The sequence below is a fragment of the Arvicola amphibius genome, chromosome 8, assembly GCF_903992535.2.
Source record: "Arvicola amphibius chromosome 8, mArvAmp1.2, whole genome shotgun sequence".
NCBI classification, from domain to species: Eukaryota; Metazoa; Chordata; class Mammalia; order Rodentia; family Cricetidae; genus Arvicola; species Arvicola amphibius.
The window spans coordinates 96,210,292-96,228,867 of NC_052054.1; positions in this window are offsets into that span (position 1 = coordinate 96,210,292).

Genomic DNA, 18,576 nt, shown 5'->3' on the forward strand with positions numbered 1-18,576 from the left:
GCAGAGGCCAGTGGATTTCTGTGGTTTTGAGGCCAGCCTGTCAATAAAGACAGTTCTAAGACTGGACACATGGTGAAACTTTCTCTCGAACAAAATAAAACAAACAAAAATGAACAACAAAGCTGTTGTCTTATGCAGTCCACCCAAATCCTATAGCAGTCAAGAGATGGGAAAAATAGCAGAAGGACTGCTTGAATTATCATCATCCAAGATTATAGGTTGTGTTATAGAACTATATATAAAACCATATGATATTGGCATGAAAGATATACATTAGTCAATTAAATGGAATTAAAGACATAGGTATATGCTACATACCTATGAACACTTGACTTTTTATACAAAGAAGCCAAATTATACACTGGAGTAAAGTCAGCACCGTTAGTAAATAGTGCTGGCCAAACTTCAAGGCTAAAAGTAGAAGAATGAAAATTAAAGCATATCTATCACCCTGCACAAACTCAGCATCAAATGTATAAAATACCTTAAGATAGTACTAGATATCCAAAATCGGATTGAAGAGAAATTAGAGAATAAGCTTGAGCTTATTGAAACAGAAAAGAACTTTCTGGACAGGATAGCACTAGCAAGGCACTAAGAGCAACAATCAATAAATGAGGCCTTGTGAAACTGAAAAGCTTCTGTACAAAAAAAAAAGGATATGATCATTCTAAAGCAGCAGACTCTAGAATATGAAAAAATCTTCAACAATTATATATCTTTACATAGAGTTAAATAAATACCATAAAGAACTCAAAGGATTGAACAAGAAGGAGCCAAATAAGGCAATCAATATGGGGTGCAAAATTAAACAGATTTTTACAAAGGATGATACAAAAATGGCTCAAAAACACGTGAAAATACTCATCATTCTTAGCCAAAAGGGAAAGGCAAATTAAAACTACTTTGAAATTTCAACAAAGCCTACCAGATGATCAAGATCAATCAAACAAATGACTGTACATTCTGTTGAAGAATCAGGGAAAGGAAAACACTTATTTACTAATGATTTGAGTATAAACTGGCACAACCACAGTGAAAGTCACTTTGGAATTATCTCAGGACCCCGGAACAGATCTTCAAGATCTAGCTATATCACACACACACACACACACACACACACACACACACACACACACACACACATATATATATATATATATATACATATATATATTCAAAGTATTCTAAGTAAAATCACAGAGATTGTTGTTCTTCCATGTTCATTGCTTGTCTATTCAGAATAGACAGAAATTGGAAACATCCTAGATATTCATCAGGTCAAGAATGGATAATAAACAATGGAATATTGATTTAGCTGTTAAGAAATGAAATTTGCAGGCAAATGGATGGAGCTAAAAACAATCATCAGACCCCAAAAGACAAGTGTTCCACATATTCTTGTCTTTGTGGACATTAGCTTAAAAGCTCATATCTCTGTGGATATTAGCATAAAATCTTTAGCTATGTGTGTCATGCCTAATAACCACAGAGGAAAAGAAACCAGAAAGAACCCAGTATGACGAGAAGAATCTTGCAAGTAAAGGGAAATATAATGTGGTATTATCAATAGATAAGGGGAAAACTAGGAGGATTACATGATGAGAGCAATTGGAACACAGGGCAAAGAAAGGGGTACAGAGAGTAACAATTAAGACTACAGGCCTTTTGAAAATGTATATGGAAATCTATTACTCTTAATCTTTCCTCAATATATACATACGTAAAAGGAAGTTTAATGTAGTCACCATATAATGAGGTAGACAATGCCCAAATATACACCACCAAATAAAATCTACACTACCAGAAATAGGTTGAATCTTGTTGAGTAACTGGCTAAGGAATCTCATATAGCTTCTTACCACTATTATCAATGATTACAGGTTATTGACAAGGTTATTTTTCATAACTGGATGGAAAGGTCTTATTAGTGAAGACACAACTTACTTATTTCTTTGAACATGGGGAACCAGAGCTGATGTCCAGCAAAAAGCTTCATTCCTTCTAGGAGGTACTTTGCGTGATCCTGAAGGAAAATTGTAATCATGAATTTCAGTAATCTACAAACTCTACAGCCCACAACAGTGACCTGTCAGTAACATATACCGAGGCAATAGTGGCATAAATGTTATGGGAGTAACCAATTGCGAGAGGCCCATCCCCCTATGTGTTGCTTTTATTGGTTAAAAAATAAAGAGCTGCTTTGATCCCATAGCAGAGCAGGGAAGAATGGAGCAGAGTTAGGCAGGGAGGACTGGACTGAATGCTGAGAGAAAGAAGACCAGAGTCAGAGAGACACCATGCAACCTAGCTCGAGACAAATGCCAAACTTTAACCAGTAAGCCACAGCCATGTGGCGATACACAGATTAATAGAAATAAGTTAAATTAATATGTAAGAGTTAGTCAATAAGAAGCTAGAGCTAATGGGCCAAGCAGTGATTTAATTAATATAGTTTCTCTGTGATTATTTTGGGTCTAAGCTAGCCAAGAGTCCAGGAACCAACAAGCAACCTCTTCCAACAACCAACTACTTTTTTTGTTCTTAGGCAAGGGCCCATTCCATGAAATAGAACTGATACCTGATAGTGATAAAGCAGCCAAGAACCTGAGACTCAGTGGGTCATCAGCCTACAAGAAAGTTACTATTATTCTGCTAAAGGAACATAGAAATAAAATCATTCCCAATGACATACTGCTCTATCCAAAGATAGGTGCATTATCCAACTTTCATCAGAGAGGCTTCTTACTGCAATAGATGGGAATTGACATAGAGATCCAAAACCAGACAATGCATAGAGAATGAGAGACTTTAGAGTACTCAGCTCTAAATGTGATGTCTTTATCAAACCTTCCCCTCAATGCTCTGGGATTTTTGTATAAGAGGATGTGGAAAGTTTATAATAGGAATTGCTGAATGACTCAAAAGAAACAGTTTCATCCAGATCCAATAGAACTGATAAACATATGAACTCAAGAGACTATGGCAGCATATACATAAGATTTACAATTTAAATAAAACAAATTCCCACAACTGATAAAGAGAATTTAACACAAATTTCCATGCCTAGCCACAAAGCTAGCAATTGATGCTTACTGGTAAAGGGAAGATCGTGTTTTTTTTTTCTAATGGAATGTCACTGAGTATATAAACTACACTGTAAGACAGGCCCATTACATAGAATGAATTGCTCAACACAAAAGAACAAGTAATAGTGTGTGTGTGTGTGTGTGTGTGTGTGTACACAATCATGTATGCATATACTTCTTGTTTCTGCTTTATTGACATTTTTCAGTTTGTCTGTTTTGATTTTCATTCTCTATTTTGTTGTGAGAGAGAGGAGAGGCAAAAGAAAGTACATGAAGTTGGATGGATAGGGAGGTGTGGAAGACCTGGAATGAACTGTAGGAGGAGAAAGAATATGATCAAAATGTATCATATGAAAAATTTAAATAAAATTTTAAAAAGAAAGAAAGCATTCTGAGAGGGCCAGGAAACAGCAAGTCAAGTCAAAAGCAGCACTCCTCCATTACCTCTGCATCAGTTCCTGACTCCTGGTGTCTGCTTTGAATGTCTGCCCTTACTGTTTCCTTGGCTAATGAACTACAAGCTGCATGATGAAATAACATTTACTCACTCAGTCAATTACCCAAAGCAATCAAAGTGGAAACTCAGAATAAAACTGTTCTCTGAAATAGTTCACTCAAATCGTTTACTCATCAAGAAAAACTAAGAATAGTGATGAGCAAAGATTCATGTAATTTTATCAAAAGAATTCAATGTTTTCAAACCAACATTGTAGAAAAGGTACAGAGAAAAGTCTCTAACAAGCCATGAAGGCAAGGAGTCATGGGGAAAGAGAACTCAGTATGCAGCATCTAGTTCTGATCTATTCTAACTGTTTAATGAAATTGTACAAGCTAGAATATCAACTCCTAATTATGCCTTGTTAAATGGGAAAGAAGGGAAAAATGAAAAAAAAAGATATAAAGTCAATTGACTATTTACATAGCAAAGAAAGATTATTTTTTATAAATTTAGTCTGGCAAACTTTAGTATACTCCTAGATAAATGATGACTCAACCATAATAATATTCCTACTTGTCTCAGTACCTGTCAGAATGCCTTGGTAGGTCACTAGGTTACTTCCTAATCAGTGCTGAATATAAGCAACTCTTTCCTTTGCACAGTTAGCAGACATCTCTCCCTGCCTTTCCCATCTGTTAGAATTTAATTTTAGCCATTGCTGCTGAATATAACCCAATCATAGAGTGTTTATTTTAACTTGTTGGTACTCATAATTTATAAATATTTTACATTGATCTCTCTATATTCTCATATCTTAAATAACCTTCAGTCACTACTTTAAAAATTACTAGGATTATTCTTTCTTTGGGGGTTTCTTTTCACTGAAATTTATAGACAGGAACATTCTTAGTCCTATTCTGGAAAAAGTATCAGAATTGTTGACAAGTTTTGTTTTAAACTTTAAGGAATTCTTTATTGTCAAAGTGATATTTTATCACTTTATCTTAAATGTGATAGTGACATATTTTAAGATATTTTTAGAGAATCTAAAATAACATGACATATGAGACTAAATTTCAGATGTCCTATAACTAAAATGGGGTTCAACACAACCTCACATTCATCAGCGCACACAACTTCTTACATCTAAATGATATGAATACTACACATAAACATCAGATCATCTTTGGTTCTATTTTTCTTTCTCTTTCTCATTTCTATTTCCCTTCACTCTTTCATCAGATATTGGTAAAGATTTGGAATATACTCTAATATTGCTTCAAAAATATATAACATTTTTAAATAAATGTAAAATAAATTATTTTATTTTTTAAAGCTATAACAAATTAATTTGTATATATTAATGTTTTATATACATTTATACACACATGTATATATATAATTTAATTTTCCTTTGCTGTGTCAATAGTCAGTTGACGCTGTATCTATTTGTTCCATTTTTCTTTACTTTTCCAATTAACAAAGCAAAAAAGGGAAAAACAGAGAGAGAGAATGAATGACAAAGAGGCAGAGAATTACAGAGAGTTCTTATATTTGTGTTCTAAAAGTTCTAGAACATTTTATTATATATACATATATGCATATATACCTTTAAAATTATTCAGAAATGTCTTCTAAAATTTTATAACAATACAAAATTTTCTATAATTAGTATACTGAGGTATTATGAAGGACTTTTTCTGAAATGATTTTCTTCTATGTGTTCTTATTTCATTTTCTACATACCAATGAACCAAAAAGTAATTTAAGAACAATGGTAAAATACCATTTATTTATGCAAACTACTGAAATTTTCAGTTATAGTACAAAAACAATAGTGTTCCACCTCATAAATCCTTATGTTGACTCAGAAAAAAAGTTCATGTGTTTCTGTATGATATTTTTGCTGTTTGTTTTAGTGTTACTGTTCTCTTATTAGGATTTTGTTAGTTTTTGTTTTAAAGAGAGAAAAACAAGACATTGGGTGTGTATGGTGTATATGGGTGTCTGGAAACACTAATAAGATCAAAATATATTATATATAAATAAAAAATAGAAATAAAATTTGGGGGAAATCATATTTGAAACATTTCTACTGTATAATGAGGAAAGATCGTCTTAAGAAAAAAACTTTTGGGTGGTAGTTGGAATATAGGATATCTTATTTGCTAAAAAATTATATTTGATGTCAGAAGTGGCTCACAAATTATTATGATTTCAATTTTTCACATATATTTCATCCCTAATGAGTCAAGTGATCTTCTACTTTATAAAAAAAAAGTCATAAATTGCTGTCATTAAAAATTTGAGTTTTAGTGCAAAATTTGCATATTTTAATATAGACACATAAAATTTACAACTTCTCAGTGCTTGAAATATTTTGTTGATATTGATGACAGTAGCATTTTAATTTTTATTCAATAAAATCTATCATTATTAGAAATATTCTATATTTCAATACATATTTTTTCTCAAAACTTTCAATGCCTAATGCCACATATAATAAATAGCAATGAATCCTTCAAAGTGGAAGGTAGAAAATGACATTTAAAAAGATGAATGTGAAATATTTATTATATTGTAGTGAAATATTATCACAAGTGTCCTAGTTAGCTATAACTTTGAAGACAGGCTAAGGTTATCTGAAGAAAGAATCTCAATTGAAGAAATACTTAGAAGGTATTGGTCTGTGAAAATGTCTGAGTTTGTCTTGGTTGTTATTTGACATAAGAAGGCTAAGTCCACTGTGGGTAAACCATTTCTTGGCAGGTGGTCCTGGTCTATATGGGAAAGGAAGCTGAGTATAAACTTCCCTGTGAGTAAATTGGCAAGCAGCACTTCTCTATGGTTTCTCTTGTATGTGGCTGTAAAGTTTTAATTCATAGGTAAAAATCTGCATAGAACAATCATCAGATACAGTTTGAAATTCTTGGCAAATTTCCTCCCTACTTCCTTCAATGATATATTGTAACCTAGACTAAAACAAACCCTCCACTTTTTTTTAAAGATTTATTTATTTATTAGGTATACAATGTTCTGCCTGCATGTATGCCCTCAGGCCAGAAGTGGGCACCAGATCTCATTGTAGATGGTTGTGAGCCACCATATGGTTGCTGGAAATTGAACTCACGTCCTTTGGAAGAGCAGCCTATGCTCTTAACCCCTGAGCCATCTCTCCAGCCCAAACCCTATATTCTTCAAATTACTTATAGTCATGGTGTTCTCTATGCTAATGGAATGAAATTAAGACCACACCTAAAACGATGATACATAGTCATGGAAGAACATCTAAACTCTAAAAAGGCTATTAAAATACCATCTTTGTTCTAGTTATGTTTTATGTAGCTTATCATTGCAAATTATACTAGAAACAATATCTTGCACAAAAGTAAATACAGTATTTTTGTAAGAATACTATTTAATAAAACAGACAAAATATTGAACAAATCTATACCTGTCAAAAATTTATTCTGAGCTAACATAACCCCTAACTATATTTTAAATGTGCTTCATTACATCTACAGATAAGTATAGTCCTCACTTCTCATCAAAGAAATTTCTCTTAGTAACAGTAATAATTACAAAAAATGACAACTAACCAAAATGCAGAGATATGGAGTCCAGTCCCAATGCATATGCCTAAAGGACAACTACCCCAAAGGGTCAGGGAACTTTGTGGACTAGGGGTGGGGAGAAGACCTTTGTACTTTAATTCAGTTGTGTGTCATAGTAACTCCAGAAACTACACAGCACAACTGTCCAAATGGGAGATGGACTAGAACAACTACAATAGACATGCAAAATAGGATGGTGTGGGAGGGGTGACTTGCGGCCTCAACCCTACACAGAAATAACTACAGCAAACTAAAGAATGCTGAGAGCTGGAGAAATCATCTTCTCTAGAAGAGCATCCCAGTTGGTATTCCAATACCATATGGTCAGCCCTGTGGGCATAAATAAGAGTAACAGTATGAAGAGGAGATTTACATTAAAAAATAATGTGTGTTTGTATGTGTGTGTGTGTGTATGTGTGCATATAACAGCAATACATTTTTTAAAAGGCCATGATTTAGAAAAATAGTAAGAGGGAGTATATGGGACAGCTTGGAGGCAGGGAAGGGAAATGATATAATTATGTTATAAACTTAAAAATGTATTATGTTTCTGGTGAAACTGAGGATATAATTCACAAAGAGGACTCCTGGCCACCATGTACAAGACCTTGGTTAGGCACTCAGCATTGCAAAAACTGTTTATACAAGATAAAGTTTGAAAGAGGATATATTCTACGCTAACATTTGTCAAGTGAGATATATTAATTTAAATCGTTTCAGGAAAAGATTTTTTACCTATTTTAATGTAATAACTATGAATATGTAGCAATAGAAAAATGTTTTTGTACCTCAGTGCTTTTGGAAAACTCTGAATTTCCAGGAACTACATATTTAGAGAACACCAACACTAGAGTCTGCACTGAGAAATGGAATTCAAAATCAGAGGTGATGTGCTAATCTTCCACCTTACTGGAAAGCATATGGCTTTGTTCGTAGCATTTGCAGGAGCATACTATAAAGATAAATGATAATTTATGATCTCAAAAATTATCACATGCAGATGTGTATTTGGATGTTTCTGACTGATACATTTGCACCTGATTTTCCTTGTCTTTTCCATGTAAATATTCCTAAATACTTTGATATTTTGATATGAAATATTTTGATAATGTAGTTGCAAAGGATAGATGGCATTATGTGCAAAGCAATACATCAGTACTTTTGAATGTTAAAAATCTGGAACTTGAATGACATTTTGACAAAAATGACATACCAAATTTAACTCACAATATCTTTTACCAGTTTCCAGTTTCCAAATGTGCATTTGTGGATAAACTATGTTAAAAGGAATGGGTGTCATTTTCCCCTAAAGATTTCAAGATATCATACTTCTTAAGATTGTGTGGATCTGGGCCACACCCACTTTTTGTAGAAAATGTGATCCATTTTGTAGAAAACATTTAATAGTTCAGTGTATCCTAATAGAGATTTTGCTTGTTTACAATTTTAAGAACTTTTTAGCAAGAACGCTTTTTTTGACTATTTTAACTAATGTAAGAGTACATAAAAAAGGATGTGCATTTTAGATTCTCAAGATAAAAACTTATTTTCTAAATAGGAAATATTTCTGAATAGAAAATCATGCAGTTAATATATATTTATAATAATACATTTTACTACTTCAATACATGTGTGTAGGCATATATTGTTGAGGAATATTTCTTTACACTGTGTGAAGATATGTCACTGTGATTGGTTTAATAAAGAGCTGAATGAACAATAGCTAAGCAGAAGAAAATAAGATTTCTGTGAAGAGAGAGAAAGAGGCGGAAGAACTTGATCATGGGGATTATACCAGAGATATGAAGGTGAAACTCTGAAGAGTTTTGGCATAGAGTACAGAGCAGAGGTAACTGAGTCACATGGCAGAATGTAGATTAATACAAACAAGTGGATTTGAATGGTAAGAGTTAATGAAACCAAACTAAGCTTATTTCTAGCTTTAGGACAGATTTTTTCCAACACATTTGACATCTAGGGAATACTTGTTTATAGTAGTGATTATCATTTTTAAGGAAAATATAAATATTTTATCAGTGTTGCATTGCCATATGTTCTAACTCTACAGTTTTTCTTATTGTCACTGACAAGAAAGTACACATCTTCTAAAGAAATACAGACTTCACTGCTAGAATTTAATGAAATGTAAACCATAGTTTGGAAAAGATATTGCAAGATATTTTGACAGAGTACCTTGCTCCAAAACTTTTAAAACTCATTAGGAAGATAAATGGTCTAATTAAAAGTCAACTAAATATTCCACTGAATAAATAAGGTTTATAAGTTACAAATGTTCATACATGGAGATGTACCTCATTGTCATTCTCAGAAAAGTAAACCCTAAAAGTCCACTGAGATAATCGGTGCTTATACCGTTCAAAGTCTTAGGAGATGGAGGCCATGATGTCAGGGAGTGATGTAGATGCACTGTACATGGATGAAGTCTTAAGAAGGATACTAACAGCAAAACATCCTAAATTCTTCAACATTTGTCAAGGAGAGTCTCCTACTGTGATTGTAAATGGTACAAACTCCAGGAAACTTCCATAGTTTTAAAAAGTTAAATACAAGGAGAGAAAGGGAAAAGTAGGATAGAAGGGGAGGAGGTGAGGAGAACTTGGGGGAATGGGATAGTCGACATGGAGGAAGGACAGATATGAGAGCACGGAAAGAGATGTCTTTATCGAGGGAGCTATTATGGAGCTAGCAAGAAACGTGGCTCTAAGAAAATTCCTAGGAATCTACAAGGATGACCCCCAACTAAGACCCTAAGCAATTACTGAACCCATGAGTTCTTTTGGAGATAGCATTACCCAACTAAAAAGAACCCAATGACCATAAATCTAAACAATCATGTATTACCCCAAATTATTCCATTCTACTGCAGAGCCCTAAACTGCTCATGTAACAGAGATGAAAAAAACTGATATGCTGGGCAAAATAAGAAAAGAACATAGAAGAGGACTCATTTCTGAAAGAAATTAGGAAAATACAAATGAACCCAATCATAAAAAATGCAATTGTTTGCTTATGGCAAGGAGGGAAACAAAAGATGGAGTGGACATGGGCATAAAAGAGCATGTGAAGATTATCTGCTTTCTCTACTAGGACAAAGGCAAAGCCTCCCCAGCCTGCACATTTCTCAGAGTTCCCAGCTGTGCAAATGGATCACAGTTTACATTACACAGAAGGAAATTCCTCATTCACTTAAGAGAGTTGTGATCATGATGTCATATATGCTTGTTGTCATTTGAATTGTGCTCTAATTCATAATAAATTCCACTTTTACTTTCATAACGTACTTATGTTTTATCTTTTCTCAATGCTTCTAGAAGTTTACTACTTCTCCTAATATCCTCTCTCATGTTTCTTGTATTGCATTTCTGCCTTGCATTTCGTTGCTGTTAGCTACTTTGTTGTACATTTATTTAAGTTTTTGACTGATTGCTTTTTATTTTCCACAGCTGATTTTTCTTCAGTCTTACATAATTTATTTTAACTCTTCTTGTATATTATGCTCTAACATCTAAATGTTTCCTAAAAATTTATATTTATATGCCCATTATCTTTTAGCATTAAATAGTTTTTAATTGTCTTTGATAATTCTCTGAATCTTATCAAAAATAAACTATTTTACTTTTATGCATTTTGTACTTTAGTTGTACCATTTTTCAATAGGAAATTTGACTTTACTATTTAGCATGAATACTCTAATATTCTAATATTCACTATTTTAAAATTTTGCTCACTAAAAGTCATTATTGCAATTTTTCTTATCTGTTATTTTGCATGATTACTTGATTGATACACTGTCCCTTGTTTTTCTAGGCCAGAAAAGGCACTGAAGGATTAATGCAATTCAATAATGTATTAAAATATAAGCTAATGAACTCAAAGGTAAATATGTAGACTTTAAAACCAAAGCTCTTCGATTTGTCTATTAAATTTATTATTACTGTATGTATTTGAGTGTGGTATGATGGGGTCAAATGTATATGGAGCTAATGGGACAACATATGGGAGCTGAGTTTTCTCCTTCTGTTTCGAGGCAGGATATTTCCTGTTGTTTTCCTCCATGTTGCTTATTCTAGTTTTTCTAAGATTTTTCTGTCTCTCTTTTCCACTTTGCTGTAAGAGAGCTGGTGTTACGAACTCATTCCACTACAACTATATGTTTACAAAGGTTCTGGAATGAGACTGAGGTCTTCAGGTATGCAGAAGTTGTTTTTATACCTACAAATCCATTTCTCCAGTTCAAAAGCATAATCTATAAATAATTGTATTAAACAACCACTGTGAGGAAACCTTTCTGTAATAAGAGTTTCAGCTACTTTTACATCTGTATCATATCAGTGACAAAGACATCAATTTGGTGAGGCAATTTATTATAGCTTTGGATTTCAAACATAATGAATTAGGTCAATTATCTACAAAAGAAGAACAATAGGATTAGTTTGAGAAGTCTTATTAAAACATGCATTGCTTGGTTTGCATTTGCCAGTATATTGAAGGAAAATATAAATGAGAATTTTATTGTCACTTAATAGAATTCCGAGGAAAAAATAGATTACATTTCCAGATATTTTACTAAAACAAACTGAGAATAAATATTTCCTCCAGGCCAACAATGAGACTATAGCAAATGGGAAGAAAATATCTCATTTGCTTCTATGAAGCAAATTGTGGACTGAAGTAAACCCAACAAAGGCAGGAGTTGGTAAACATATTGCAAAAAGCTTTGTTTAAACTCTAAATTCATGGTATGGACTTTATTGCTATTGCTTTGATGATTATTGTAGCTTCTTTCTTCACACAAATGAACAAAAGCAAATAAACCAGCATGTTTACATGGATAACAACACTGCATCAGGATTCGGATCCAGGGACAGAAGGTCCAAGAGCAGCACTCCAGATTACAATATATACTCTCAGCTATAATAGGGGAATGTAGGAACAGGCATATAGGTCTTTCTTTTCTTAGCCACAGCAGTAAGATGTTTGTCTTAGTTATATAATTTTCTCAGTTCATCTTTAGTTGCTCATTGCTTCTCATTTAGAAAGAATACCAGATACTTTTTCTTTAATAAATCATTTGCCTAACAATTATTTCTTTCAGTTTTCTCTTAAGAGTTGCTATTACACATGATTTAAATGACTGTACAAAAAATAACACGAAAGGAACAGCAAGGACAATTATTTAGCGAATCTCTGTTGTTCATCTGCTCTGTGAGAATGTAGACTGATTTTTGTTGTTTAGGTAGAATAAAATTTCTCTTCCCATATATTTTACATTCTAGAAGTAGAATGCAGGTATTCAATATTATAATGAAAATCAAAGCACATCCAAGAGAAATGTTGAAAATAGAACCATGTAAATAGGTAACAAAATAAATGGAAGTGTGTTAAAGCTGCAAAATTAGTGCTGTGGTCATGAATTTGATCTCATAAAACATTACATTTATTTGTGTGTGTGTGTGTGTGTGTGTGTGTGTGTGTGTGTGTGTGCGCGCGCGCGCACGCGCGAGTGGGCACACGCCTAGGTACATATTTGAGCAAATATTTACATAAGATGAAGAAAGTGATACTCATACATTGACAAAATAAGTTTCAGAAAAAGGAAAGAAGGGTAAAGCCTCATGTCAGTGCCCCAACCCCAAGCTTCAAGGAAGTTACTGTACTCAACATAGATGAGGCTAGGGAGGGAGAGAAGAGAGCAATCAGGCTTCTCCTTAAGGGATAATGCAAGCTGGGCTTTCATACTTTTGTAAGGATTTTGACCTTCAGTCTGTGACATGAATAAAGGCAACTAACTCTTTGAGTGGAGATGAGAGTTGATATGTGTTATACTTTAACAACACACCTCTGCTTCCTACATTGAAAAGTAAACCATAGACCAAGTGGAAAAATCTATTACTGACAGTTGGCTAAATGCATGCATAGTTAAACTTTTCTCTAAATATTCAGGCTTATAATTAAATTAAAGATTTGTAATCCTAAACATATAGTTGTTTTATTTTTTTCCGTTTGTTTTTATTAAAAATTGCATTCTCCTCGCCTCCTCCTCCCACTTCCCTCCCCTCCCCTCCACCCACACCCCCACTCCCTCCCTCTCCAGGCCAAAGAGCAATCAGGGTTCTCTACACTATGTTGAGTCCAGGGTCCTCCCAACTCCCTCCAGGTCCAGGAAGGTGAGCAACCAAACTGACAAGGCTCACACAGAGCCCGTCCTTGTCTTAGAGACCAAGCCCATCGCCATTGTCCTTGGCTTCTCGGTCAGCCTCCACCATCAGCCACTTTCAGAGAGTCCAGTTTTGTCGGATGTTCCATCAGTCCCATTCCAACTGGACTTGGTGATCTCCCGTTAGTTCTGTCCCGCCGTCTCAGTGGGTGAACGCATCCCTCATGGTTCTGACTTTCTTTCTCATGATCTCTCTCCTTCTGCTCCTCATCAGGACCTTGGGAGCTCAGTCCAGTGCTCAAATGTGGGGCTCTGTCTCTATCTCCATCCATCGCCAGGTGAAGGTTCTATGGTGATATGCAAGATATTCATCAGTATGGCTATAGGATCTGGCCTTTTCCCGCTCCCTCTCCTCAGCTGCCCAAGGAAGTAGCTGGGGGCATCTCCCTGGATACCTGGGAACCCATCTAGAGTAAAGTCTCTTGCCAACCCTCAGATGGCTCCCTTAATTAAGATATCTGCTTCCCTGCTCCCATGTCCACCCTTACTATACCCCAAGCATCCCCTTCCCCCAAGCTCTCCCCATCCTCCCCTTCATGCCCTTCTCCCCCCATCTCCCCTTGTCCCCATCCCACCCCACCCCAAGTTCCCAATTTATGCCCGGCAATCTTATCTGCTTCCAACATCCAGGAGAATAACTGTATGTTTTTATTTGGGTTCATCTTCTTATTGTCTTCTCAAGGATCACAAATTATAGGCTCAATGTCCTTTAGTTATGGCTAGAAACCGATTATGAGTGAATACATCCCATGTTCATCTTTTTGGGTCTGGACACTTAAGGTCATGCTCAACCTCCTTAGCTATCAGGGAAATGCAAATCAAAACAACTTTGAGATACCATCTTACACCTGTCAGATTGGCTAAAATCAAAAACACCAACGATAACCTTTGCTGGAGAGGATGTGGAGTAAGGGGTATACTCATCCATTGCTGGTGGGAATGCACACTTGTGCAACCACTTTGGAAAGCAATGTGGCGGTTTCTCAGGAAATTCGGGATCAACCTACCCCAGGACCGAGCAATTCCACTCTTGGGAATTTACCCAAGAGATGCCCAATCATACTACAAAAGCATTTGCTCAACTATGTTCATAACAGCATTATTTGTAATAGCCAGAACCTGGACACAACCTAGATGCCCTTCAGTGGAAGAATGGATGAAGAAACTGTGGAATATATACATATTAGAATACTACTCAGCAGTAAAAAAAAAAAAAAAAAAAAAAAAAAAAAAAAAAAAAAATGACATCTTGAATTTTGCAGGCAAATGGATGGAAATAGAAAACACTATTCTAAGTTAGTTGTTTTATAGAATGCTTCTTAACCACTGAGCCATCTCTGCAGCCCCAGAATATTTCCTAAAAGAATTTTTCTCCTGCTTTCTCAGGACCATACCATGCATGATTGTAGCATTTAGGATGGAGGCCTCAATGCAAAGTCACAACTTATTCCGGAAAAAGTTGCAAACTTTCATCTGGATTATCACCAATGAAGTTAACTTTGAGTGTCCTCCTGAGGAATTTGTCAACTACCTTTCAGGAACGCTCCATTACATACATTATTTGGGGAAGGAAAATATTGTGTAGAGCCAATATTTAAATGGGAAAGCTCTATGTTTTACCTCCTTCACTACAGAGTATCTGAAAAAGATAATGTCAGCTTGAAAGTGAGGAGGGTTTATACAGAGAACACTTGGAGGACTTAAAGCAAATAGAGGCAAAAGTGAAAGAATTGAACTAATATTAATTTTAAAATGCATTTCATGCAATTAAAACACTTTAAATGTAAATTGACCAATGTTTCTTCGTTGACTTAGTCAATAGTTTATTTCAGTACAAATTCCTGCTGCTGGGACTGCATTTTATTTTTACTCATTTGTTTATTTGTTGTATTGCTACATCTGCTTATGTGTGTCTAGTATCTTTGTACATATGTGTGCATGTGAGTGCACAAGTTGTGCAATTGAATATAGAGTATCAATTTTGATATCACTTTCTGATTGTTTTGAGATATTCTTTTCTCTAAACCTGATGCTCACTGATTCAGATACTGGCTACTGAGTACCAAGTATCCACCCGTCTGTCCCATCCCATTGATAGGGTTACATGTTCATACAGCCATGCATAGTCTATAAGAAGGTGATAGGAATCCAAACACAGGTCCTGTTGGTGTGAAAACCTCCTTACCTACTGAGTCATCTCCCTAAGTCCAAAGACTCTCCATTTATTATGAATGAGTGCTTGTGAACATACATATTTTATGATAGACTTTACTCAGACTATAGAAAAGTACTTAATAATTTTAGAATTATAATTTTGATTGACAATAGATGGTATTTAATTTACTGTCTAAAGAAACCCCTTGAATTATTTTTCCCTGATCTACATGATCCGTGGGTTGTTAGGCTCAAAAATCTGAGATGCACCATTTGAATTTAATGCTTACTACCCAGGGCTTCATTCTTGTCCCAAGATTTCAAGTTCAAACTTTACTTTTCTTTCCTTAAGCTTTCAGATTATCTATGATGCAGCAGCGAGTCATCATTCTGCTTTATATTGTTTGCTTATTTCTAGGCAGTTACTTGGTAATATACTGACAAACGAGTTAACACCTATTTTTTTCTCTAATCATCTTTTTCTATGAGCTCTGAGCACTTACGTCTAGACATATTTTATGGCTGCTTTTCTGGAATCTTCTGTCATTTTGAGTTTTCATTGTGATGTTGGTCACTTTCATTCCTTTAATTTTCTAATAGCAATTACGGAGCTTAACTTTTATCTCTCTGATCCCTGCAGCAGCTGTGTCAGGAGTGACCTTCTCAGACTTCTCTATGCTTATGAGACCTTTGAAGTCCTTTTCTTTCTAATTCCTCCTGAATATCATTGGACTAAACTGTTAAAAGTGAGTGGCTTATGGTGATACTCACCTTGAGTTCTCCTTCGAACATTTAAAGCTCAATTTTTCTAATCTCTTCACCACTAAATTTTAAATACTTTTTAATCATGATTTCCACTTACTCCACTCAAATACGTTAAACATCGGTAAATTGCTTGGAACAACAGTTAATTATTTTCTGCTATGCTATTGTGGTAAATAAGATTGATAGTCACCCTTGATAATCAAAATGTATTGTTTTAGCAATCTACATAGGGTAATGTGATACCTATTTTATACCCTGAACATGAGAAAATACATTTTGACTGGCACATATCAAATATGCTTTGTAACTATGTTATTTATACATGGAAATGGAATAGGAAATATTTTCTAAATACAAATATAAATAAAAATATATACAGTATTTTATAATATAATTTACATTAAGAAGTACATATTCTTCCACTTTATTTACAAGATATAGTTTTACTAATTATGAAGAATTAGATATGTTCATCATTAGGACCGAGTCTCTTTTTTCTCTAAATTTGATTTTATATAGTCCATTTTGTCTTCAAATACATGGAATAGCTAGAAAGTATGTAATGTTAACTGTTCCATGTAATTGCAAATGTTTTCAATCAGGGGTATTAAGATTAGTATAAATTAAAAAGTACTAAGGGTTTAATTTTATCAATATTGGATATTTAAATGAAGCATATGGTTATTTGCAATTTTATTATCATTTAAATACTTGTCAATTTAATATTTTTCTTGTGTCATTGAACATATGCCATTTAATCAGCTGAAAGAAGAAAAATTCTCTGATATATCCCTCTGTAAATTTAAAAGGTTTAATATTTTTCTTGTGTCATTGAACATATGCTATTTAATCAGCTGAAAGAAGAAAAATTCTCTGATATATCCCTCTGTAAATTTAAAAGGTTGAAACGAATTAAGCATTACGATGTTTCAAAGAGGAATGTTAACCATGAATAGTGAATAACTATATACTTTGATACAGAAACTTCAAGCATATCACACACAGCATAAATTTTTTTAATGTATTTTAAGAATTAAAGTTACTTTCTGAGTATGTATTTTCTCAACTGAAGTTTCTGTGCCCTGCGTATCCCTGGATTGTAGCATGTTGATATATATCTATATCTATATTCAGGAAATCTATTTTACAGTATGTCAATTTCCTACCAGCCTCCTAAGCATACTCGGAAATGTCTTTCCTTGTCAGTGTCCCTATATATTTATTTTCAAGCAGCAGAAATAAACAGTGAATGTATTATGGAATCATCTGGTTTCCTGCCTTATTTATTTTTAGATTATTTTTTATTAACTTATTTATTTAAATGGTTCTGTAATATCCCGTGTGTAAATCGCCATCTACTATGGACAGAATTCCTGAAACACCTAAAGTCTATTGCTCTAATTATTCAAAGGAAAATAGTTCCTAAATTGTTGGAACATTTCTTTGAGTCTCAATTAAATGTGCCTCAGTAAGAAGTAAAATGTGTTTCAGGTTACATTTTCAATTCTAAACTATTAAGACTTTTATTATTTTTTGTTTTTAAAATACTTATAAATTAAAGAAAGCTTCTTGCTAGCATTCTTCAATAATTTTATTTTGTCTTGACAGATTCGAGGCAGATAGTCTAATAACAATAAACACAATAATAAAGCACATCTAATAAAAGTAACTTTTCATTGGTGAGAAATAATAATAGGTGAAACTGAATTCCTGAAACTCTGAAATCTGAAACATCGAGGTTGGTGACATCATTTTTTGCCTTTGGAAGTTAGATCATTATTGGATAAATATAAATGTTTACATACTTTTGAAATAGAATTGAAACAGGTTGAGTATCAAAACTAGAACACCATATTAGTTAAGGCTAATTTTGTCATACTAAGTTTACATCTGAAGCTCCCACACTGTTTCCTTTTCCTTTGTCTTTTTTTTTTTTTCCAAGAGGAAGTCAGGAGCTAATGACCCCTTGGCAGCCAAGAGACCAAACTCCTCTTTGGGAAGGAAGAAATTCATTCAGGGAATCAATCAGTGTGATGTTACACTATTCAATTCAGCCCCAGCTCTGCTGACTGAAAAAACAAAACCCATGTTTTAGCATATTTTCAGGGCTCAGTATATGACTCCAGGTGTTCCCATAACCATGAATGTCCTTATATAGGCCACCTTTCCCAGTAAAGTTTTTAAAAAGAAAGAAAACCTTCTTTCTTTCTTTTTGTTTTAAAATTTTACTTCAAATTACTTTAATGGACAACTTACTTTAGAACTGGAAATAAATGA